Consider the following 26821-nt stretch of genomic DNA (forward strand, 5'->3'; position numbering starts at 1 on the left):
TTAGGAATAGAGGATGTCCTCAGGAGCATGTGTTTGTTGTACACTTATCCTGCTCCCATTGGCGGGGGTATTTAACTGTGACAGGGGACTTGCCTTGTCTAGCATTCATGTCCTAACTTGCCAACCAGGATGTCAGTTACCCACGTACATGTCTCTTTCTGCCAACGAGGATATCAGTTCCCAGGGAGTTCTTGGGGACTTGAACTTTACTTGACCACTACTCAAAATGGAAGTCTTATTCCAAATAGTTTCTTATACTGGTGCAGGTGTCTCTCTTATGTTGGGGTCCATCCCAGGGACAGCTTATAAAGGCAAAAACCATAAAAGCAGGAAGTGCTGTTGGGTGGTTGGTTCAACCTGATAGGTAATCTCTCTCTTTCTCTCTCTCTCTCTCTCTCTCTCGCTCTCGCTCTCGCTCTATCTCTCTTCTTCCCTCCCTCTCTCCTTGAATTTTATTTTGAAACAGAGTCTTATTCTTCCCAGGTCTGCTGGCCTAGAACTCACTATATAGCCCAGGCTAGGCTTACACTCAAAGTGATCCTCCTACCTTAGCCTGCTGAGTACCTGGATTACAGGTGTGAGTTCCATACTCACCTTCGTTAACTACCTGCATGATACATATTGTTGTTATGAGTAATTCCCCAAAGGGGTTTCAGTCTGTCGAAGGGAACTATACAATTGCTACACAGCAGAGGTAGAAACTCAGTCAGGCTGCATCATTGGATCTGATTCTTTGAACAAAACAACCCCTGTTTGAGATGTTCAAAGACATTGCTCTCCCCAAGGAAATATCAGGGTGGGTGCTGACTTCTTGGGAGATTGGGTTCAAGATAATCAGCAGCAAGACATAGCTTTTGGAAAAGAATTTGACCTTCACATTCATCTTTCCTCCATTTGTCGACACAGCTCTTGCCTCAAAGGGTATGGCGCTGTTTATTGTAGAGTGAGGTGAGTCACTGTGGCTTGGGAGGAAAGGTTCAGACAACTTCAAGTATCATGTCCCATCTCTCAGCCCCAGGTGCTATTTCTTTACACCTTCACCCTGGAGCTTCACAACATGGGCAGGTCTGAGGGTGTTGTTCTTGCTTTCTTGAAGCTGACAATAGCCTGTGGCTGATTTTGGTTGCAAAATTTGGTTCAGAAATTACAAAGATAATGCAAGATATTCATCAAAATTCTGAGTGTGGGGGACTAAAGAGATGGCTCAGTGATTAAGAGCACTGGCTGCTCTTGTAGAGGACCCAGGTTCAGTTCCCAGCACTCACATAGCAGCACAGAACTAGCCAGAGCTCCAGTTGCAGGAGTAACTGATGCCCTTTTCCAACCTTCCTTGGGCACTGTACACACACACACACACACACACATACACACACATACATACATACACACACACATACACACACATACACACATACATACCTATATATATACATACACACATACACACATACACACATACATACACACACACACATACACATACACACACATACATACATACATACACACATACATATACACACACATACAAACACACACATATACACACATACATACATACACACACATACATACACACATACATACACATACATATACACACATACATACAAACACACACATATACATACACATACATACACATATACACACACATACACACATATACACACACCTACATACAAACACACACACATACATACACACATATACACATGCAAACACACACACACACAAGGCTACTCATGTACATGCAGGCAAAGCACTCAAATCCATTAAAATTTTTAAAAGTGTAGCAGTTCTGAACTTTTTACTTTAAATCTGGTATCTAGAAGCTGTCAGCTCTTTTCCACTCTGCCTACCCCCATGGTTATGACAGCTAAATTGTTGCCCCACTGGGGATGAAAGTTGGGGGATGAGTGGCAACAGCTTTGAGCTGGATTTAGGCTTCCTTCCCATGCACATGTGAGAATCTGCCTCTATCTCATGAGCACTTTTATGCCTCCTCAGAGGTTCCTGGGTCAGCCTGTTGCTCATAAAGTTCTCCCTGGTCTGTGGCTACTCTCCCTGGACTGGACTAGCTAATGTCCAGTCTCCTTTCAGATAGCCATCTGAGACCTCAGCCTCAGCCTCAGGACATTCAGCTATGATGTCTGTCTACACAAAAACTAAGACCGGCTCAGCTATGACCCAACTATGTTCCCTAAAGCCCACGAGTTGGAAGCACAGTTTTCAGATTCATGTTTGCTTCTTTTGTGATCTTTGCTGTTTGTTTGTTTGTTTGTTTGTTTGTTTGTTTGTTTGTTTTGAGACAGGGTCTCTCCATGTAGATCTGGCTATCCTGAAGCTCACTGTATAGACCAGGCTGGCCTCAAACCTACCTGCCTCTGTCTCCCAAATGCTGGGATTAAAGACCTCTGTCATCGTACCTAGCCTCGGACTCACAGGCTAATGGTATTTGAAAGTAGGCCCTTTAGGGAGTAGAGTTAGGATTAGGTCAAGTCATGAGGGGAAGGCCTCTATGCTGGAAAGAGTTCATCAGTGCCACAGCACATGTGTGGAGGTCAGAGGACGACTTTGTGAAATTGACTCTCTCCTTTTGTTAAAAATATAGAAGAATCTTGGTGTCACACAAAAACAGGAACAGAGCAAAATCAGTATGGCAAGACAATTTTGTTTTGAAAAAAGAACTTGACAGAATTCAAACCTGGCTAGTAAGCCCTCAGGGCAGCGTGAGTGGGGTCGAGGTGCCAGGAGGATCATTTGGTGGGTTCGTTTTCTTCTTTTTCTAATGCAGAATGATTATGCCTTTCCCCCACATTGGAGGAGCTCACAGTCTTTCTGGATATGAAGTTTTGAAGTAATCGGCACAAAGGTAGTGAAGGAAGGGGGTAAAGTGTTTCATGCCACCATGTTCCTGGAATATGTGAGAGAGGCCCTTGGGACATGCAGAAGTTTTATCAGGTGGAAGAGATCGAAAGTGGGGGCAATTTTGGATATTGGTCTTTGACAGGCTACCTACCTCTGTTAGAAAACAATAACTTTATCAAACTTTCACCATGTGGCTCCAGGGATGAAACTCGGGTCATCAGGCTTAAGTGGCAAATGCCTTTGCCTGCTGAGCCATCCCACTCACCCTGGCGGTAGTGTTTTTATAAAAAGAAAGGGAAGGCTGAGTGTGGAGGGTCATCCAGTGAAGTGCTTGCCTTGCAAGCCTGAGGGATGAGCTCATCCCCTGACCCAAAGTGGAAAGAAAAAAGAGATTTAAAGTTGCCCTCTGACATTTAGATCTGTCTGCTGACATTCACTTGTGTGCCACACCTTCATACAAAAAGAAGAGAGGAGACTCACCAGGCCTGCATACACACAGAGAGAAGAGGGGGTCCCACCAGGCCTGCATATACACAGAGAGAAGAGAGGAGACTCACCAGGCCTGCATACACACACAGAGAAGAGGGGTTCCCACTAGATCTGCATACACACAGAGAGAAGAGGGGGTCCAACCATGCCTGCATATACACAGAGAGAAAGGGGGTTCAGCAATCCTGCATACACACAGAGAAAAAGGGGGTCCAACAATCCTGCACACACAGGGAAAATGGGGGAGGGACTCCTGCTAGTTCTCTTTTATTGCAGGTCCCACATCTGTCCAGAATAGTTCATGCTTTGCATACCTTGAAAATTCTCTGGAAGCGCACAAGGCAGCTCCCGTGGGCAGCTTCCTTCCACTGGCTGACTTCCCACACAACCACAGCAGTTGGCCTAGCAGGCCCTCTCTCCTTCAGTTTCGGGAGCAAAGAGTCTAGCAGTCCCTGAGATGAGATTTCCAGCACAGCTTTCTTCAAGGGCATCTTCCTCACACAACGTTTCCATCTTTTTTTCTGCATACTTATTCAGATTGCCCTGGGCTGGGGGGAGGGGAAGGGGGTGTGTGTTCATGGGATAAAGGTGTTGTGCACCATGGTGCATGTCAGGGAGGTCAGAGAACCAATCTATTGTTTCTCTCCTCCCACTGAGCTCTGTCACAAGGCTGAGGCAAATAAATCCTTCAGACACTGAGCCATCGCTCCCACACCACAACATTCTTGGGACAGATATTTTGGCTGCTGTTGTTGTTGTTCTCATTTTAAAGAAAATCACAGGACAAGTTGGCTTCTTGTTTTAGATTTTCCCATTTATAACTCATACTGTACTTGATAGGAAATGTATATTAAGGCTGTGTCATGCTTAAACACACTGACACTTTTCCTTTCTCATATGTACATGAAATATTTTCGATCTTAAGGAGAAGAAAATTTAATTTCTGAGATCTCAAAGAGGCAAGGCAAGTGTTGCCCAAATAGTTGGGTCCCCAGACCAGGGGTGGGGATGGGGGCGGGCAGACAAGATGGGGGTGGGCACACATGTGGGAACCTAGATCACTACAGGAACTCCTTGCTACTTCATGAGTACTTTCCATCTCATCTCTGCCCCAGCCACACAGGGCTCATCAGGACCTGGAGGACTTGGTTGGGAGGAGAGACAGGCCGTTTTAGCATCTGGTAACACCCTGGCAGAATGTGACTTGGAGCAGTGTGCCTGGTTAGCTGACTCACCCTCTCTGGCATCCAAGCCAAATACTCTAAGGACAGTGCTCAGCCCCGCCAAGCCCAGCTGCAGAGAAAGAGGGGGTGGGGAGCATTCCAGCCCTGCCTTGGCTTCCTGGTGTTTCTTTGTAACTTCTGTAAGCTTGGGAGTAACTTACACTGTGTCAAGTGGTAAGACCACTAACGATGGGGGAGTTCATTCGTGCAGCTGCTCCGTCCCAGAGGGAAAAGAAGAGAGTACCCGCCAGATGCAGAACACCTGGGTGTGCCAAGCGTTCCCAGCACAGGTTGGTTAATCAGCCCAGCCCCGTAGAGTGCTCACAAACACCTTGGTGTGGAATGTCTAATGAGAGGAGAGATATTTGCCATACATTACTAAGTAAAGACTCCGCACACAGGGTCCTTTCTTTGTAATGAGAGTGTTCTTGCTTGACAGAGTCCTTTTGTGGACCAGTGCTGACTGGGCGCACCACCCCGCAGACAAAACAATCAGGTTACATCTTTTCCACTTCCCTCTCAGGGATCTGCTGGCTGCCCCACACCCTTCGAATACAAAGGGAGTCATAGTCTTGTCACATTCCCCAGACAATTGGAGAACTGGTGTTACTGATGCACTAACGTCTCCTAGCCTCTCCAGAGCCTGCAAGCAACAGTATCCAGCTACAGAGTAACACCCACCTCAAAACAACAAAATGTGCTAAATCTTCCCCTCAGTTACCAGCCCCACTTCTGGTAGGAGCTACGTCTGTGAAGCCAGGATGTGTTTGAGCCCTTCTTCAAGGCAGAGGGGACACACACACACACACACACACACACACACACACACACACACACACGGGGGGGGGTGTTTAATGTACTTCCATACTTGCAGGTGTGCTTATGGTTTCTTTCTTACACACAGTTGGTTCATAATAAGGAAGTTGCTGGACCACCAGAGACTGAGCTAAATGTAAATCTTAGTCTGAACGTTCTCAGGAGGCAATCTGTAGAGACATGCCTCTGCCCACTGCAAAAATGACTGCCCACCTTCTTCCCCACAGTACCTCAGAGCAGGGTGTCTGCAGGATGGGACTGTGGGGGGTTTCCCAGGCAAGCCTGGAGTCGCTCGATTTTTCCTGTGCATGGTGGCTACTCTGCTTGGCACTCCGGGTTTCAGGCTTAGGGGTTCTGTCTCAGATTGTTTATTTTGACTGTTCCTTGATGTGTGAGGTATATTCACCGGAGAAGACTGCTCAACATAGATCTAGGCCAGTAGAAAATTCTTTATTGGCCAGTGGATGACTACACTGAGTGTTCAGGATCCCGGTGTAACCCTGAGCCTTTCTCAGGGTGAGCTTTAAAGCACAAAAACCATATTCTGTGTTGACATTCTATACTGACATACTTTAGTTAACAAGAACAGTTAGCCAAAAGTGGAACTACAGAAGCCAAAAAACAAGGTTAGTACATTTAGAGACTTTCTCAGATCTATGGACTTGGATGGGATAGGCCCTTGTTTTAGTGTTGGTGGGTGGTGCTGTCCATGGGCTGAGTTTTACAGTCTGAATGGCATTATGGAGTCAGTTGTGCTAAAGTCTGGGGGCCTACTAAGTCTGGGTCCCCCGTTACGTTCCTGACCTCCCTTGTTATGAATGAATGTATACTTATACATTTGTGCTCTATATATGACTGGGGTTAGAACTCAAATATTCTTTCTTTTATTATTACCTGTGTCACCTATGACAAATATGCCATTTCTCTACTTCCTCAAAGAAATCAAAGCTATTGGCTGAACCCACCTCAAATCCCAGCCTCACTCTTCCCCAGCTCAATTAATCCCTAGTCAACCTCCTTACTTCATCCACTCTCACCTCAAAAACCAGAGATCAAGGCAGCTCCTGAAGCTGTGCTCCCCCCTCCTCTCACTATACTCTTGCTGCCTACCACCCAGATCTCCCACAAACACACTGCAGAGGTGCTGGCATTGTTAGCTACAGGATCTGTATGAGAGAGCTCATATAACAGCTCCTGGCTGGAGATGTGGCTTGGTCGGTAGAGGGCTTGCCCATCTCCTCTCCAACTCTATCCATCTTCCTCCTCCCTCTTCCCTCTCTACAGTTCTCTTTCTCCTGACATCTGTCATGGTTTGCCCTGAGGTTATCTGTATTTTGATGCTAATTCCACTGCCCCAAGGACAGCTGCCTAGTCACAGACTCAGAACTCAGGTGACTTCACCAGAACCACCTCCCCATTGAATTTGTAAAGTACAGGTGAGGGGCAGGTACAGGATAGAAGGAGGCCTATCATTGAAGGAGAAGGAAGGATGGGCGGGAGAGAAGTTTGAAGGAAGAGGAGGAGACTAGAGGAAAAAGGAGAGAAAGGAAGAGGAAAGAGTGAGAAGCCATGGCAGGTGACATTAAGATTCTGCTGTTTATTTACAGGTTGTTATTAATGTTCCTAAGGGATGGATGGTACCGGGCTTTGTATGTTTAAGTGGGCAATTATGTCTTATCAATTGGGTCAAAGATTATTGTGTTGTGTGTTCTTTTATGTGAGGGTTTGAGTGTAGGAACGTGTGTAGCAGCAAGAGACACTGGGTGGCTAAGGAGTGGGGATATGTTTCCGCCAAGATATCTAGCAGATTATCTTAGGACACTACGGTGCCAGAGCTAGCGGGGTCAAAGACATCTTTACCTTTTTATTTCTATATTTTTACAACAACAGGCGTCCACTCATTTAATCTGTCAGTTAGTCAGTCAATGCACAAAGGTTGAACCTCTTGCTCTGCTCGATCCTGGGACTATAAAGGGAGAAGTTACAATCCCTGTCATGAGGGAACTCACAATGCAATGACACGATACTAGGAATTCCAGTGCTGTGAGACCACATTCATGTGCTTCTTTTTTTTTTTTTTTTTTTTTAAGAATTATTTATTTATTTCAGGTATAGGATACATTGTAGCTGTCTTCAGACACCAGAAGAGGGCATCGGATCCCATTACAGATGGTTGTGAGCCACCATGTGGTCGCTGGGAATTGAACTCAGGACCTCTGGAAGAGCAGCCAGTGCTCTTAACCGCTGAGCCATCTCTCCAGTCCCATTCATGTGTTTCTATAAAACTGCTGATAGATTTTGTAGAACGCAGTATGGTGTGGTGGGAGGAGCTACCTCAGTGGACCCATGCTGAGGTATCCACCCCCCACCCCGCCCTGCCGGAGGATGAGTATAGTGTAGAATAGAGTTTATTTGGGGCATGGGAAGGAGAGCTGAGAAGAGAGTAGAAACAGAGGAAGAGAGGAGACAGAGAAGGACAGAAAAAGAAAAGAGAAGAAGCCAGCCTGGAATACATGGAGGAGGGAAGGGAAGGGGAGAGAAGGAGAAAGGGGTGAGAGAGAGCAAAGGGGGTCAGAGAGAGAAAAGGGGCAGAGAGAGTCAGAGAGGCCAAACAGTCCCTTTTATAGCAAGCCAGGCCTACCTGGCTGTTCCCACATAATTGTTGGGCAGAGCCTAGAAGAAATGCTAACACACATGAACTCAGAAGTCATTCTCGTCAGACTGAGAGCTATGTAGATTTAGACTATGTGTTCTGTAATACTTTCAAAATATTATGGGGCTGGAGAGATGGCTCAATGATTAAGAGCAGACTGCTCTTCCAGAGGTCCTGAGTTCAATTCTCAGCAACCACATGGTGGCTCACAACCATCTGTAATGGGATCCAGTGCCCTCTTCTGGTGTTGTCTGAAGACAGCTACAGTACATTCACATACATTAAAAATAAAGTATATCTGTATGCCAGGCCTGGTAGTACACAGCTCTTGAGAGGCAGAGGCAGGAGGATCTGTATGAGTTTGAGGTCAGTCTAGTCTCACTAGAGAGTCCCAGGACAGCCAGGACTACATAGAGAAACCCTGAATCAAAAAAACAAAAATAAATAAACTGAAAAGTTCACATCTTTCCACGCCATGTGTATGCAGGGTGGCCTTGGAAGCCAGAAGAGGGCATCTGGTCCCCGGAGCTGGAGTCATAGGAAGTTGTGAACCACCCGAGATGAAAACTGGGAAGCAAACTCTGATCCTCTGTAAGAGCAGAAAGCACTCTTGACTGACAAGCCCTCTATCCAGCCTCTGTATAATATTTCAAAGAAGTAAAGAAATTAACAAATCTGGTATCCGAACACTCATCATCCAGAGCTGTGGCGTCCTGACATTTATATTTCTACTGCATCTTCCTACTGTATAATGTATTTGAAATTCTGTACCTATTACATGTCATCGAACTTCATGTAAGATGTGTCATACCTACCCTGCCAGAGAGGTGGCTCAGCATTTGGGGGCATTTGCTATAGCAGAAGACCACAGTTTGGTTCTCAGCACCCGGACAGGTAAGCAGCTTCCCTTAACTCCAGCTGCAGAAGATCTGACGCCCCTTTCTAGTGTCCACATGCACACTCTGGAGTGTGAGAATTCACACAGGTGCGCACGCACACACATGCGCAAAATGAAGGACAAATCTTAAATGTGTCATATTCTATGTGTCGTTTTAACGTTTGTTTGGTTTGGCTTTTGAGACAAAGTATCACTATGTCCACCAGGCTGGCCTTGAACTCACAGAGATTCATCTGCTTCTGCCTCCTGAGTGCTCAGATTAAAGGCGTGCATCATCCATCATGCTTGACTCTATGTGTCATTTTTAGTTTGTTTTTGTTTTGTTTTGTTTTGTTTTATGGTAAACATTAAGCTTTTGAAATTTATCTGTTATCATTTGTAGGGCTTATTCTCTCTCGGACAGATAGCTGGGTAGATAATTTTCAGGTTTTGGGGAGGATGAACAACCTTGTAGCTTTCGCAGAGGATGAACAATGTAGCTAATGCAGAAGTCAGCTGTGCAAATGAAGGACCTAAGGAACTGAAGTATTGTAATCATGACCAGATGATTTTTCAAAGTGTTCTTTGTTCAAAGTATAACAATGTATACTTTCACCAGCGATCAGTCTTCTGCTTATCTTCTACCTAAATACCCGGTAGCATCTGGTTCCACCTCTGGTGTGAGGGTTTGAGATGGTATCTCCTGTAGTTTAAATATTCATTTCCTCCATTATTAATGGAGCTGCCATTCTCTTTGATCTGTGTCTTTCTCTGTCACAGTCTCCAGTGCTGTCCTGTCATCCTATTGGGAAGAAGTCCTGTATCCAAGTACCTGAGTTCACCTACCAGTCTTCTGAGAGATGAGCACACTCATTTTTTATCTTGAGTTTTGTCTCCGATTCTGTCCGATAGCACTTTCAATGGGAGTCACCTAAGTGAAGCAGGTAAAATGTTACCCTCTCCTTATGTGATTTCTTTTTTTACATCCTGTTTAAGAAATCTTTTGGGGCTGGGAAGATGGGCCATTAGTTAAGAGACCTTGTCACTCTTGAGGAGGACCAGGGCTCAATTCTCAACACCCACACGGTGACTCACAACCATCCACAACTCCAGTTCCAGGGGACCTGACACTCTCTTCTGACTTCTGCAGGCACCAAGCATGTGTGCAGTGCACATTCATAAATGCAGGCAAAACATTACACATAAAGTAAAATGAATAAATCTCAAAGGGAAGAAAAAAGATATTTTTTTTCTGCCCAAACATAATGAAGATCTCTCTATCATCTTTTAAAAGCTTTAAATATTGGCTTTGAAGATATTTCTTTGTGGATAGGGAGATTAAAAACCTAATTTTATGTTTTTCTACATTTCACTTTCCTAAGCATTACTTTTTAAAAAACCATTTATTTATATAGCGTGTGTGTGCATGTATGTGAGCGTGTATATGTGTGTGAGTGTCTGGCACGTGTGTGATTGTGCGTATGTATGCGAGTGTGTGTGTGTGTGTGTGTGTGTGGTGTGTGTGTGGTGTGTGTGTGTGTGTGTGTGTGTGTGTGTGTGTGTGTGTGTGTGTCATGCATGCCAAAGCTTCTCCCATTGATTTTTGCCTTCCCAGGAGTGTGTCCCAGGTATTAAAATCGGGTCATCTGGCTTGGCAACCAACACTGTCACTTACTGAATCATCTCCCCAGCCCTGCACTGCTTAGTTCTCAAAGTAATTTCTTCCTCCTGTGATTTGAGGTCCCAGCTGCTGTGTCTCTATCTCCTCCATATGTGCGTGGGTCTCACGCAGGGCTCTGTGTTCTGTTTTACCGCCCCACTCTCTCGTTACCATTCCCCCACCATTCCACTGCGTCCCCTTAGCCTGGAGATTAAGTCTTCTCTACCCCGTTGCCTTGTGTTCTTTTCCAAAATTATCTGGTTGCTGATCTTCTTTGTGAATTTTTAAGATCAGCTTGTCAAGTTCCGTCCCAAAGGAAACTTCACTGGGTAGAATTTTAATTGGATTTGCAGATTACTTGGTAGGGGCACCAGCAGGAAGTTCAATCTTCTGATCCATGAATCTTAATTGGATTACAAACTGTTTGCCTGCCAGGAGTTTGCAGGATGCCAAGTCTTCTGATCCATGCTTCTTCATTTATTTTTGCTCTTTTTAATTTCTTCACAAGGCTTTGTCATTTCCTCCATTAAAACGTTTCTTACCTTGGACCAGTGGGGCAGCTCAGTAGGTAAAAACAGCTGCCAGCAAGTTTGAGAGCCTGCATTCTCTCCTCCTGTGTGCAGCACTCACTCTCTGTCTGTTCTCCCCTGCCCTCTGTCCCCCTCCCGGTGGTGACTTCCCTGGTCTTGTTCCTTAGGACCAGTGCACTGCCCAAGAACTGATTCCCAATAAACCTGCAATTATATACTTTAATCTGGCTTGAATTAGCTCATTTCACCAGTGCAGAATAATTTATCACCCTTTCCAATTATTTTTTAAATTTTTATTATAAAATTGTTGCAAAAAATAAACAAATAAATAAGAATCACATCGAAGTTAGCCAGACCCAAAGTTAGAGCAGCCCTTGGGGATGAGCTTCACATTGGATTTTATCCTTTCACTACCAAATATGTTATTTTGCATGTTCTACCACCAAAACCAAAAATCTATGACAGAGTTAGAACTAAAAACGGCAATTAGCTTATCCCCTCTTTCATAACTTGTGCCCATTACCTACACTCAGCTGTCCCCAGTCCCTTATTTAACCCTTTTTGTTACACTGCATCTACAAGTACATATGTTCACATATGTGCATGTGCTATTAACAGATTCTACATATGAGGGAGGACATGTCTTGTGGGGCATTGGAGGGGCGGCATTCGTGGTTTAGTAATAAAGGCATGGAGATATATATTTTTTTTTCTTTTCTCTCTGCTATCAGTGAAAGGATCCAATTCCAAGGCAGTTTGATTGAGATATGAGTTCACTGGCCTCAAGGATTGAGGCCAAGAGAATCGCCTTTGGGAGAGAGGGGGTGGAGAGAAAGAGAGAAAGGGTACACATTCAGAGATAGGAAGAGGGAAGGAGAGGGAGGGGAAAGGGGAAGAGGAAGAAGAGGGAGAGGGAGAGAGGGAAAGAGGGAGGGAGGGCTAGAAGGAGGGAGAGAGGACCAAAACATCTGGATTATATAGGGAAGAGCCTCTGGGCTAGAAAGGTCAGGGTTGGGAGCTGGGTAAGCCAAGGTAGGGACTGAGGGATGCTGGAAGAACTTGGAGGCCAGGTCTGTTTTGATATCTAAAATATGCCCTTCAATATAGTATAAGACTGTTGGCATTTGGTTTTGGTTTGGGTTTTTGTGGGGATTTTTTGTTTGTTTTGTTTTGTTTCGTTTTTTGCTGAAGCAGTCTCTCAGCTGGCTTCTGACTTAACCAACTTCTCAGCCACTGCATTCCTCCAAGTGGCTCTCATTGTTCTACCTCCCTGCTCCGGTCTCATCCAGGCTTCGAGCTGTCAGTTTGGTCAGGCGCTGTTGGAGTAGGTGCGTCACTGTGGGTGTGAGCTTTAAGATCCTCATCCTAGCTCCCTGGAAGCCAGTATCATGCTTAGCAACCTTCAGATGAAGATGTAGAACTCCTCCTGCACCATGCCTGCCTGCACGCTGCCGTGCTCCTGCCTTGATGATGATGGACTGAACCTCTGGACCTGTAAGCCAACCCCAATTAAATGTTGTCCTTTATAAGAGTTGCCTTGGTCACGGTGTCTGTTCCCAGCAGTAGAACCCTGACTAACACACAGCTTACTTATTCTGAGCCGATCAACACAGGACTGTGCCCACTCCGTATTTTAATATTGTCTTTCGGTTAGATTGAGGGTGACATGGCTTTCCGTGACCTCTTCCATGGCAGGACTTAACATGATAATTTCACAGATGCCTCTTTTGGGGCAGGCGGGAAAGTGACAAGCATTTACACCTTCCTCAGCACCTGACTCTGCCCACAGAGCAATTAACAACTGAAAATACAGAGGCAGAACTACAGGGTCACTTAGTACTGTACGTGTGGGTCGGTCAACCCAACAGACTTGCAGGGTTGGGGTTTTGTTTTTTTTTTTTTTTTTCTTCTGAGATTGTGTGAATTCCCTTAACATACATTTTTTTTTAAACTTTTTTTATTGGTTCTTTGTGAATTTCACATCATGCATCCCAATTCTATTCATTGCCCCACATCCCTCCACAGATGCCCTCTGCCCTGGCAACCTCCCCCACCTAAAGAAAGCAAACAAAACAAAACATAAACAAGAAAAATTTCGGCTGGGGATTTAGCTCAGTGGTAGAGCGCTTACCTAGGAAGCGCAAGGCCCTGGGTTCGGTCCCCAGCTCCTGCAGAAGCTGCCGTGTGTCACCGCGTGTCACACAGTACATCCTTTTGTCCAAGATACTGTGTTTAAATGGCGGTGTGGAATGTGGGAACCAAGCAGACAAAAGCTATCTTAGAAAACATCAGGTGCCTGGGACTTCCCGCCAAGGAGCTCCACAAGAATTTGCTGGGTAAACATCCTGTTCTAGAAGTGTCACAACCACAACCCCAACCACATGGATCCACAACCTCGTGGAACTTGAATCTATGTCATTCTTACCAGCCAATAGACTTAAAGGTCAATATGCTTAGCCAGTAACCTTGCTGATGTAATTTTATACCCCTAAAAGGTATAAAAAGTGTGTGCCTTTGTTCCTGGGGGTCGCCTCTGCCCAGATTGCAGAACGACCCCAGTGCACTGGATTAGTAAACCTCTCATTTATTACATCGATCTCTGTCTCTGTGTCTCTGTGAGTGGGACATCCCAAACGTAAGACTCGGAGGGCTTCTCTCCAGTCTTAAAGCGGCATGAGGGGGTCCCTTGGCAGGCCCTGTTGAGGGTTCCCCCTAAACAATCAAGTCAAGCAACGGGCCTTAGAGAGAAGGAAACAGAGAAGGACAGAAAGAGAGAGACGAAGAGAGAAAGACGGGAAGAAGTTGGCTGGGGACATGTGGGATCAGAGAGAGGAAAAACAGGGAGGGAGTGAAAAGAGAGGATGAAGAGACGGGGAGCTGGAAGAGAGAGGGAGGAAGGGAGGGAGGGGGGAGAGAGATGATGGAGAGAGAGGAAGAGAGGGAGGGAGGGTAAGAGAATGATGGAAAGAGGGGGAAAGAGGGAGGGAGGGGAGTGGGAAGGAAAAAGAGAAAGACACTGAGAGAGAGAAGCTAAACAATCCTTATAGAGGGCCAGGCTCATACCTAACAGTTGCTGGGTAACATTGGGCTGAGCCTAGAGGAAATGCTAACACAAGCAGCTTAATTTGCAAATGTTCATTGCAAGGTGTCTTTGGCTCAGTTGGGCGCCTCTGGCTTCTGCCACACTGGATCCTCTTTGGGACTCGGCTCTGATATGGTGTTGTTGCCCTGTGTCATGGAAATCCTGCAGCATTAGTTCTGCTGGACAGCCCCTCCCTTTGAGAAGGCTAGGCTAACTCCACAACAGGCTTCACATTGGCTGTTCAGAACTGGACAAGCCCAGACAAGTCCAGTCCTCGGAAGCCGCCCCGCCACCTGGTCTGAAGCAAGGACAATGGGTCAGCAGCAGTTTCCAGACTTCCCCGACTACTTCCTCAGTAACAGTCTCCAGCCCCGAGCCCTGGTAATGGAATATTCCTAGATTTGGAGTAAGATAAAGGTCACCTACCCTAAAATCCTCTAATGTGTTTAAATCAGGCCTGAGAGCTCACTTGGTTGTCTATCTTGGTAATGGGAGACCCCAGCAGATTTCTGCAGCATAAAACACTCTTGGCTTTTACATACATTCGAGTCCGGGGTATCATTCTTCAGTGAATCATGTTAGCAGGATTGAGTATACCTCGAGGTTGGCTATCGCAGACTGAGTTAACAGAGTTTTCTTTTTTTTTTTTTTTTTTTTTTTTTTTTTTTGGTTCTTTTTTTCGGAGCTGGGGACCGAACCCAGGGCCTTGCGCTTCCTAGGTAAGCGCTCTACCACTGAGCTAAATCCCCAGCCCCGAGTTTTCTTTTCTTAAAACTTAATTTTGTATGGAGGCTGTAGTGAAAGACCCCCGGAGAGGACCTTTCCCTCAGGAGGAGTCCCAAGCGCCCAATGACCGAGCCGAGGCCACTCGGATGCAATCAGCAAGAGGGTTTATTAGAAAACACAGGTACCTGCAGGACACAGTCTCTTCGGAGGACTTGCGCGCCCAGCAGCTCCAGCATGGGGCTTTTATAGGGTTTGGGGAAGCAGAAGCGGGCGTACAGAAGCAGATGCATAGTTACGGGGATTGGTGGGTTCAAACGAGGCACATAGACATGTTCACATATGATTGGCTATTTCACATGATGAGGTAATAAGGTATAGCTATACACATTGGCAGGTTTGGGGCGTCCTGAATGTCGGGGGCTGGGGGCTTATCTCTTCCTGCCAGGTGGCCTGTGAGTCAGATCCGGTACTCCTGGTCTGTTCTGCATTCCTTTTCTTTTATGGTCTGTTAGTTCTAGCGGCAGGGCGGGGCTGCCTGGACTTGCTTTTCACAGTGTTTAGCCCTGAGGTTGTGAATTTTGAAACATATTCTTTTAACTTCATATTTTTAAACCTTAAATCTGTATAATTTTCCTTTCAGTAGAAACCTCAAAAACCGGGGCTAGAGAGATGGCTGGGGGTTAAAAGCGCATGTTGTTCTTCAGAGCACCTGGGTTCAGTTCCCAGCACCACACGGTGGCTCACAACTACTCGTAACTCCACTTCTATGAACTCGGATGCCCTTCTCACCTCCATCAACACCAGGCACATAGATGGTGCACATGCCAGCAAAACCATACAGGTAAAATAAAACAAATAAAAATCTTTAAAACGATAACAGAAACCTGAGAGGTTAATTTTCCCATTTTGAAATTCTCTCAAGAATCTCTCCTTGTCTGGAGAGATGACTCTGTAGTTAAAAACACTGGTTACTCTCACAGAGGCCCCAGGTCCAGCTCCCAGCACTTACAGGGCGGCTCGCAATTACTCCAGATTCAAGGTTCTAACGGATGGCCTCCCCTGCCTATGCTGACACAGCAGTATACAGCAATGATTCATAGTCATCCGCAAAGGCAAATCACCCATATATTTAAAGTGATACTTTTGTTTTTTTAAGACGGGGTTTCTCTCTGTAGCCCTGGATGTCCTGGAAATTTTTCTGTAGACCAGACTGGACTTAAAATCAGAGATCTGCCTCTGCCTCCTGATAAAAGGTGTGCTCCACCATCACCACCACCATACACATGCGCGCGCACACACACACACACACACACACACACACACACACACACATCACTAAAGTAACTTTTTTTGAAAAGTCTCTTTGAAATCTCTATATAAAACCCTTGGGTGTTTTGGAAGCTTTTCCATTAATTGCACGACTATTGATTAACTCAGTCTTTCAAGTTGAATGATTTATGCTCTGCAGAAGCCAAGTGTGTCCTGTATACTTTGTTTCATTGATAGGGCTACTCTCCCTCTTCCTTATCTCTAAAGTGTGTAATTATGCCTGATATGTTCTTATTTCTTCCCAGGACTGCTTCCTGAAGACTTTCTCCTTTTGAGAGGAGGGTATTGTCTACTGCCCTACCACCCTGAACGTGCACAATCTCTCACATCTTACTCAGGGTTTTACTGCTGTGAACAGACACCATGACCAAGGCAAGTCTTATAAGGACAGCAATCAGGGGTTGGCTTACAGGTTCAGAGGTTCAGTCCGTTATCATCAAGGTGGGAACATGGCAGCATCCAGGCAGGCATGGTGCAGGAGGAGCTGAGAGTCCTACGTCTTCATCTGAAGGTTTCCACAAAACACTGGCTTCCAGGAAGCTAGGACAAAGTCCACACCCACAGTGACACGCCTAGTCCAACCTCTAATAGTACCACTTCCTGGGCAGAGCATATGCAAACCATCAAACCATCCCACAGGGGGAGGAGGTCTTTCAACTCACTATGTAGTTTATATGAACCTCAAACTCGGAGCAAGGCTCCTCCCTCGGTCTTTTATTTCTTGATAAATCTCATAAATGTGTCTGTTGTGTTGGGTTTTTCTTGTTTTGGTGGTTAGTTGGCTTAGATCCAGTTTGTGCAGTGTGTTCTGTGTGGTACGTTGCATGTGTGGTAGGTATGTGTCAGCGTGTGTGCATGCATGTGTGTGTGCATATGCATGCATGTGCATGCATGTGTGTGTGCATGTGTGTGTCTATGCGCATTTGGAGACCATGGATAGACATCAGGTTTCTTTCCAGATCACTCTTCTCTCCTTTCTCACTGACCAATGAGCTCTAGGGATCTGCCTGACTCAGCTCACCCCAGTGCTGGGTTACAGGTACCAGCCACTGTGCCTGGTTTTTTATGTGGATTTTGGGTACCAAGCTCAAGTCCTTGTGCTCACGTAGCAGGCACTTTTTCCACTCGGCCACCTCCCCAGCCCAAGCCTCTTTTGTTTCCAGTGAACTGCCTTTTAATCTCCTGTCTTCTGTTTTCTATTTCAGTCACGTCTGTTTTTTCCACCATTCACTATCCCTAGTTTTCTTCAGGTTTACGCTGTTGTACCTTCTCTAGCTTCTTTTATTGACTACATAAGTAACTTTAACTTTTCCTCATTTGAAAAAAATAAAGTCTTAAAATTAGAATCCCCTGTGTTTCAACATAACAGGTTCTGTTTGTTGATTTGGTATTCGTGTGCCATGGCAGGCTTGTGGAGGTCAGAGGGAATTTGCACGAGTCAGTTCTCTCCTACCGCATGGATGCCAGGTCTTGAACTCAGGTCCTCGGACTTGAAACAGGTCACCCTTCCCCACTGATCCGTCTAGCTGGCTCATTCTACAGCTTTTATAAGTATTGGTGTTTATGGTCAGATATCTGATGGTTTCTTTTGTGATGTTTTTAATTTATTTACTCAGGAATGACTAGCAGTGCTCAGTGTGTGGGAGGACTTAATGCTGCCTCTGTTGCTAATTTGTAACTTCCTTGCTTTGTGTCAGAGAATGTAATTCCTATGATGCCGACATTTTTCTTCCATGTGCGTATTGTTTCATCATGTTGATCATCTCATGCACACTGTGAATGTGTGCACTTCATTGGTTTATTGATTGTACTAAGCATTGTAATATCCAAAAACCATCTCCATGCTTATTAGATATTTCTGTGGTCTTGTGTTTTTCTCTTTAAAAATTATTCTTAATTTGGGGATTGTTTGTTTGTTTTTTTTTCTTTTCAGAACTCCATACATATAAGCAATACATTTACATCAATCCCAGCCCTTCTTCCCCCTCCAACTCTCAAGTCCTCTCCCTCCTCCCAAATTCTTGACCTCTACTCTTTTTACTGTTAAGTAGTATGGAGAGCTTTGGGGGTCGCCTTCTAGGAATTTGGCAGGAATTTGACATTGGGCTAGGACAAGAAGTAGGCTCAAGATGAACACAGCTGAGAAATGTGTTCTTTGTCAATTGAGGAGTCTTGTTAAGACTGAATACAGTAATCATGGGACCTTCGTGTATGTCTTGTTTGTTCCTCACTACTTTATGTCTTAAGACTACCATATTCTTTGTGTGCACCCAGAATGATATAAAAGCAGACTGGAAAAAAAATAAACCTGCTTCAGCCTCAGAACTGACTGGGGTCGTGTTACAATGCTGTCTAATTGTCTTTTTTCTTACTTATCCCCACTCCCTCCCTTGAGACCTTATTGGCTGAGCTGACTTGGTTACATACACGACACAGCCACATGCATACATTTATATACAGCCTACTGGGTCCATTTCCTATTGTGACTGAGAATAGACACTTGGTCACATATACAGGCACACCCAGATGCACACATCCTATACAACCTACTAGGTCCGTTTTCTATTGTGTCTGGGGATATAGGCCCTTGGGATTGGATAGCATATGTGGGCGCTTGTCACTGGGGGCACTGACTTCTCCTCTTTCAGCAGCCATTGACCAGCTGGAGCTCTTCATCTGAGTGTAGGTTCTTATGGAATTTTGCCTGTCTATGTTAGCCTGTCAGCTAACCTTGGCATCATATTGAAGGACCCTAGGGGCTTTCACCAGCCTTACACCCACCACCGCAGGTCAAGAACCAGCTTCCTGCCTCTGGTCAAGGCTAGGCCAAGTTCCATTCTCCACCCATGGTTCTCGGGAGGAGCAAGAACATTCTTGAAAAACTGCAGGATGTACTGACTGATAGCCTCCTGACCCTCTGGTCCCAGATAGAGTTCGAACGCATGTCATATGCTTGTTAGCCAATAGATTCAAAGGTCAATGTGCTCAGCCAGTAAGTTAAAACCATCAACTTGTTGATGTAGCCTGTAGCCCTGTAAAGTATAAAAACTGCTTGTTATAGCCATTCAAGGTTGCCTTCTAGTCACTCACCATGAGGGGCTGATTGGGGCTCAACCCGACATGTCGGGAAAAGGAAAAATAAACCTCTTATGTTTGCATCGAAATCCATTCTCGAGTCTCACTTGAGAGGTCTCCCGGTAGTTTAAGACTCACTTGGAGCCTTACAATATGGTCTTGTTCAAGCAACCATGTTGTTAAGGCTTCATAGGTGTGTTTACCCTCTCACGCCTGGAAACTCTCTAACTAGCAGCCAGCACCTGGGTCCTCTGGCTGTTTTGGACTTTTGGCCCACTTTCATGATTTCTACTACTGATCCTGGGGTGCAGGGTTGTGCTACAGTTTTATCAGATGGTGCTGAGAACCAATTGATGGTTATTTTCTGCTCGTTTTCTTTTTTAATTCTTCCAACCTAATTTTCAAAGATTTTTATGTGTATGAATATTTTGCCTGTGTGTACATATGTGTATGACATACATACCTAGGGCCTGGGATGTCAGAAGAGGTCACTGGGGGCCCTGTACCTTGCTGAGATTTACTCTGTGTATTGTAATACTAAGTGCAGCCCCCCAAGACCTGAAGACTGCACGTAGACCCAAGAGACACTATATGACCTTACCCCCATCTCATTTCTGATTGGTAAACAAAGATGTCAACAGCCAATAGCTGGTCAAAAAGATATAGGTGGGATTTTGGATTCCCAGGCTTGGAATCAGAGGAGAACCAGGAGGAGAAGAAGGTGAAGGAGGAGGAAGAAGTCATGGATTAGGAGTTAAGAAAGCATGGCCCTGGGCTGGAGAGATGGCTCAGTGGTTGAGAGCACTGACTGCTCTTCCAGAGGACCTGAGTTCAAATCCCAGCAACCACATGGTGGCTCACAACCATCTGTAATGAGATCCGATGCCCTCTTCTGGTGTGTCTGAAGACAGCGACAGTGTATATAATAAATAAATCTTTGAAAGAAAGAGAGAGAGAGAAAGAGTAAGGAGAAGAGAGAGAGAGACAGAGAACCTCTCTCTCTGGAGGTTAAGGGTGTTGAAACAGAGTGTCTATATAGGGTCACTATGTAGACCAGGCTGGCCTCACAGAGATCCCCTTGCCTCTGTCTCCCTAGTGCTAGGATTGAAGGTGTGCACCAGCGCACCCAGCCTTAGATGTGTTCTCAGTGAGCCTCATATGATTGGTTCAGATCTATTTAACGTTCTGATCATCTCCCCCATTGCTTTCCACCACTGTATGCAGTAAGCATTTTGATTTCTTTAAAAAACAAACCAACAACAACAACAAAATGATAGGAGAGTACATTTTTGTTTTAATCCCATGTGCGAGATAGGGGGTTGCTTTAGTTTGCCCACAGCAGCTGACTATGATTCGCCTCGTGCTCTAGCGGGGCCGTGATTTTGCCAGCCACAGACAGTTCCTGCAAGTGTATGAGGTTTGGAATCCTTGACTAAGAGGATGCGTATATGCTGGAGCCTTGAGAAGATTTGCCAAGCTATCATATGCAAAGAGAAGAAAGGGGATGTCCTGCTGATGAAGATCACACTTGCCCCAAAGAGCTCGCTTCCCCCAGTCAGCAGGAAGTAATCTAACCATATTGATGTCCTCTTTCCGCTGTACCCTTCTTTCTCGCCTACCTAGTAAGAGCGGTTGGAAGGGGAGAATAGAGGGGAGAAGAGCAGTAGAAAAAGGAACCCATAAAGTAGCCAAAGTCCGGCTACAACTACGTAAGTGAATATTTACATCGTTTTGTCTTGCTAGTCTCGTCTTGCCTTGTTTCTGTTTAAGGACTTTTTCCCTTTTCTTTTTCACAAAGCCCTTGCTACTTTAGGAAGGACTCGGTTTTATTTGACCTCTTATTTTTCCTCTGTAGGTTGGAAAGGAAACATTGTGTTCTGATTCTGAAACAATGTATTCTGATTCTTCAGCTCATCCCCAACTTCCAGCTCTTCCATTTTAATTCATTCATAAAATCAAAGGTTGTTCCATCTCCCCCTGATTTATTTTACTGGCGTGAGTGCATGTGCGTTTGGAAGACAAAAATCAACGTCATCTGTCTTCCTCAATCACTTATTTTTTTTTTTTTGAGGCAGAGTCTCTCATTGAACCTGGATCTGGAACTTACCAAGTCTGTTAGGTTTGTGGTTAGCAGACCCCAGGGTCGTCCTGATTCTGTCCCTCCAGTGCTAGATTACAGAGGCACAGGAAGGGTGCTGAGAGCAAACTGGGGTCCTCAGGTTCTTAGGTTCCAGGCTGAGGGGGGCAAGCCTCTCTCACTAGGGGAAACAGAGGGAGCCAAGGGGGGGATATCCTAATACGGTATAAAATTTAGCCATGACTCGTTAATGTGGCAATCCGTTTTAAGTTATTTCACATCATTTAAGGTTGCTAATCCGGAGGTGACAATAAAGTACCCCCTGTTTATAGTCTCTGCCTGCCCACTCTGTTCCTGGACAGGGCAAGACACAAATCCAGTTGCAGACAGAAGAAGGCAGTCTCTATGACCACTTCACTATCATCTGCAAAGAAAGGAAGTCAATATCCAAGCGCAATAGCACTCACCTGAAACCCTAGCACTTAAAAAATAGAGAAGGGAGGATGGAAAGTTATAGGCTATCCTGGGCTATGTAAAAAGCCGAGGACCAACAACCGTCTAAATAGTCAGTGGGTATCACAGAAGCTGGGACGGGAGGAGAGGAGTGGAGAAGAGGAAAGACAGACATTTCTATTCTAAAATGAAAGCATGAAAATCGAAACTAAAGGAAGAAGAACAAGAGAGCACAAGGTACGGAGAGCCTAGCATGTTTGCTTTAGGGATAGAAACTGGGTGGAGTGCGGTGAACTGGTGCAAGAACTTATTCTCCAAGCTTATCAGCTTCATAGAAGGGCAGTCGTTTATCAGCTGTCAGTCTCTGCTGGTCAAAAACTTGGAAGCAGTTCTTCCTGGTTCTGACTCAGAAGTCTCTCCTGTGGTTTGTGACGAGATACTGGTGACAGGGTTTAGTAAAAAATTATTTAATAAATTCCTGGGGCGGCGTTCCTTCCCACCTTTGACCATTTACATTCTGGATGAAAGACACACACACACGACCTTAAGCAGCGAAATACCTAGCCAGTTGCTCACCGTCCATGCTGTTAGAATCTACTTTCTCATCGATAACCCTGAGTTATTGTTTACTCTTTACTGTGTTCCATTTGGGCTGCTCTTAACTCAACTGGGCAGCATGACCAAGAGGCCATAGCTTCTCTAACCTATGGCCTCTCCGGCTCTCTCTCTCTCTCTCTCTCTCTCTCTCTCTCTCTCTCTCTCTCTCTCTCTCTCTCTCTCTCTCTCTCCTCTCTCTCTTTTCCTCATGGTTCCAAGCCTCGGAAACCTAACGCCCTCCCTCCCCACCCCTATGTCTCTTCTTCCCAGCTATTGGCTGCTGGCATCTTTATTTACCAATCAGAATTAAGTGGGGGCAGGGTCCCAGAAGCTTTGTGCAGACTCCAGCATTACAATAAACAGCAAAAGACAAAACCCCAAAGACAGGGTCAATGAAATGGCTCTCCTGCCTCCAAGCCTAGGACGAGTTTAATTCTTTTTGTTTCTTTTTGAAACAGTCTCACTTTGTCTCCCTGGCTGGCCTCAAATTTGCAGAGATCCTCCTGTGTCTGCCTCCCAAGTGCTGGGATTAAAGATGTAGCCACGCCTGGCTAATTTTTATTCCTATCCCAGTGCAGTCTGTACTTCATATAAGTAACATTGTATCTTAAATTCTGAGTCTAAATTGATCTTTGTCTCTTTCTATTAGTGTTAATTTCTAAGTCACTCATCTTGGTAACTCTGTGTCTAGTCTGCTGTGTGCTAATTTTTTCGTAACTAAACTTTCACTACCATGATTCCTATTTTATTATCTCCTATCTCTTTAGTCTTTTACTTATACCTTCACTCATTCTTGCTATTTCTATGTGGGTTTTAAACTCCCTTGGCCTTTCGATCTGTATAATAAGCATGTTTCTTTGGAGACTGTCATAAAATTAACTTAATCTGGAGTAGATTCATATTTCAAGTGTTTGGTTTGGTTTGGGGAGGAGTTTAACCATTAAATTAACTTTCATATGTTTCTACTATAATTTCACAGTGAGTAGAGAGATTTTTCACTCAGAAAATATTTGTTCATGGTACCACTGAGGTAGAAAGCAACCCTGCCAGAGAATTTTTTTAAAGAAATATTTTATTTATTTTATGTATGTGAGTACACTGTAGCTGTCTTCACATACACCAGAAGAGGGCATCAGAGCCCTTTGTGAGCCACCATGTGGTTGCTGGGAATTGAACTCAGGGCCTCTAGAAGAATAGCAGTTAAGAATAGCTTAACTGCTGAGCCATCTCTCCAGCCCGAAGATTTATTATTAAAAAATAATACTACATGTTTCTGTTTCACAAACTTTCTACAACTTTTGTAAGTGGCGTTCATCTCTCTTCCTAACAGGTTTGTGTCTCACCCTCCTCCAACAGTGGAATCAGCAAGGAGACCAAATCAGAGGCACTGTCAGTCCCAAATTACACACACTGAACAAGATAAAACAGCTTAAATCAGACTGCTGTCTGTGGCCCAAAGACTGGAAGCCACTGGGAGAAAAATTCCCTTCTTCTGACCAGCCAAGTTCAGAGTCTTGGATGATGAAGCAGGAATGAATGCTCCTGTCCAGATCATCAAAGACATCTGCGTCTATTCTGCTGCCCCGGAGCACAAATGTGAAGATATTTTATAGCTATCTGCTTCGAATTAGAACAGTCGTTCTGGCCTGGGTTCAATTCCCAGGACACCCACACAGCAGGTCACATGTGCAACTCCAGTTCTGGGGATACTGGCTCCCTCACACAGACGTACATGCAGGCAAAGGACCAGTGTGTATAACAATAAATCTTAAACAATGAAAACTACAGTCACTCTGGGAAGGAGGGAGGTTCACAGGACTCAGGAGCTAATAAAACTGAGGGTCCAGGACAGACATCCTAGACCTTCCCCCAAAGTTACAAAAGCCGCTGAGGACTGGGGAGAGGAGACTGGTGGACAAGGTGGGCAGGAGTGGGCTTTCAGTGACCTAGCTGCCTTTGTGCTACTGAGGTTTCTATGAGTAATTCCTCACCTATGCCCTGGTGTGTAGCAATTAAAGTCACTGATTCACTCACCAGGTACATTTCATGGACTCCTTTCTTTCCAATTTGCCTTATCTGAGGTGGAGAGATGTTTGTTCATGTCTCCTCAGGAAATGTCACACATCAAATGTGATCCCGTAAGATAAGTCTGTTATGAGGTGGCCCGGATCTCCTGTGAACACACACACACACACACACACACACACACACACACACACACACACCTCACCCCTGTGGCAGGCAGGAGAGCTAGTCCCCAGTTTCAGCATTTGGGTCAGAGGGCCCCACTGCCTGGGCAGGACAGTAGAGCAGACCCTAGTGGGTTGGGTGTGAATGAATCAGCGTCAAGGGCATGAGAGCGGGAAAGCTGGCTCTGCCCCTGGCTGACTGCAGCATGGGGTGAGCAGGCCAGGGAAGGGCTGGAGAACTCAACCTGGTAGGGTGGGGGCAAGGGAGTTGGAGGCTGATGAACTCAGCTACTGCCTAGGCACAGATCCAGGGCTCTGAGTTGGCCCCCCTTAACTGCTGGAGCTCATGAAGAGGCCAATCCTACAGACACAAAGCTGTAGGATCTCATGACACAGGGCAACAACAGGATATGAGTCTCAGTGAGGATCCAGTATTGACGGTGTAGCAGAGGCCAGAGGCCTTGAACCAGACCAACAATGCATTGCCATGAACATTTGCAAGTGAAGATGTGTGCACAGAGGAAGGAGTACAGTATAGGACACACTGTGACACACTGCAGCCTTGGATGTGTGGACAGAGGAGTACAGTATAGGACATACTGTGACACACCACAGCTTTCACGATGAGACTTTTGTTATTTTTGTCGTTATTTGTTTTGTTTTGTTTTTTCTTTTGGGGGGGGGATGTTGCAGAGGTAGACACAAGGGGATAGAGAGACGAGTGGGATTACGGTGCATGACGTGAAATTCACAAAACATCAATAAAAAGTTTTTAAAGTAAGAATGGCGGATCCTCTCACTTGACTTGATAGAAGTCACCATTTCTCAGAAAATTAATGTGTAAAGTGCCTGGCTATCTAGTGGTGATACTGTGTTCGTGGATATTAAAATTTTTAGCTGAGTGCCTTCCAATATCCAGCTCGACCCAAATCCCAGCATTCAAGAGAGCTTCGGGTCATGCGGTGAATTATGTCTCAATGCATAAAGTCGCAGTCTGAACGTGAGAGTTCTCTGGGGTGAGCACGTCACTGGGGCCATGCTGAGACAATTGCCGACCAGTCGGTATTCTTTTTTACAGTTAAACTTTTACGTTACAAAATAATAGCCTTTGTTATGACACTTTCAGACACACAGGTCACTGCTCTTGGCTCATGTGACCCCTCGAGGGATTTTGTTCTTGTTCTCATGTGTATTTTTCACTGTGTCTCCAGCTCTGATGAACTGAGATCCTGGGCCTAATAGAGAGCAGGTCTTGTCACAACATTTGGGCCCCCACAGGGACATGAGGACATCCCAGGTTCAGGCAGATGGAGGGGTGGCTTGGCTCAGTTCCCAGGAGCAATGAGCCTTCATTCTCACATGCCTTATGTTTCTGACTGAACATGACCAGAGCTCCCCCTCTCAGCCACCTTTTACAGGTAGCAGGTGGGAACTTCACTCTTCCCTGGCTTCAAGAAGCCCTACTGTTGCCCCCTGTCTTGCACAGAGCACCTCAGGCACACTTGTTGGGAGCTGTGCCTGGGGGCTTCTAATGCTTCTGGACTCTGAGACCAGCAAGCCTTTTTTTCCGCTTCCAGTCAGTACACACAAACATCCATTTGGTTCTGGACCCCAGCCATACCTTTTAAATTGTCTTTTGCTGCTGTTGGCATACGTGTGTGTGCATGTCTGTGTGAGTCTGTGTGTATACATGCATGTAAATGTCTGTATGTTTGTACATGTGCATATGTGTTTGTACATGCACGCATGTGTGTGTCCTTGTCTCTGTGACTCTGTGTGCGTCTGTGCATATATGTTATGTGTGTCACTCTGTGTGTATGTGTGTGTGCCTGTGTGCTTGTAAAGCAGAGGAAAACTGTGAAAAGTCAGTTCTCACCTTCACCCTTGAGCTGGCTCACTCTGGTTTCTCCATGCTGCATACTCTCGGCCCTTGACGCGTCACAGGCTTCTCATCCCCACTCCTCTCACAGTGGGGTTCTGGCATTGCAAACGTGTGTCACTACCCTAGCTTTTCACATGAGTTTCAGGGCTGGAACCCCACCACGAACCCCACCACGGACTTGAGCAGCTGGGACATCTCTGGCTGACTTCTCCCTAGGGCCGTTTTGTTTCTTTTTGCTACATGTTTGTGACAGACAGGAAGCTATAGCACGAATTCAGTGCACCAACCTGAC

The 26821-nt window shown here is 45.4% G+C and overlaps 1 long non-coding RNA gene across 1 annotated transcript; it reads left to right on the top strand.

Annotated features, from left to right (window-relative positions):
- The first annotated feature begins 4724 nt into the window (after positions 1 to 4724).
- LOC120095698 (uncharacterized) lies at positions 4725 to 10071 on the top strand. The gene is made up of 3 exons (XR_005491482.2): positions 4725 to 4873; positions 8540 to 8946; positions 9710 to 10071. It is a non-coding gene; the product is annotated as an uncharacterized LOC120095698 (long non-coding RNA).
- The last annotated feature ends 16750 nt before the right edge of the window (positions 10072 to 26821 follow it).

Source organism: Rattus norvegicus, chromosome 11, assembly GCF_036323735.1.
Source record: "Rattus norvegicus strain BN/NHsdMcwi chromosome 11, GRCr8, whole genome shotgun sequence".
Lineage (NCBI taxonomy): Eukaryota > Metazoa > Chordata > Mammalia > Rodentia > Muridae > Rattus > Rattus norvegicus.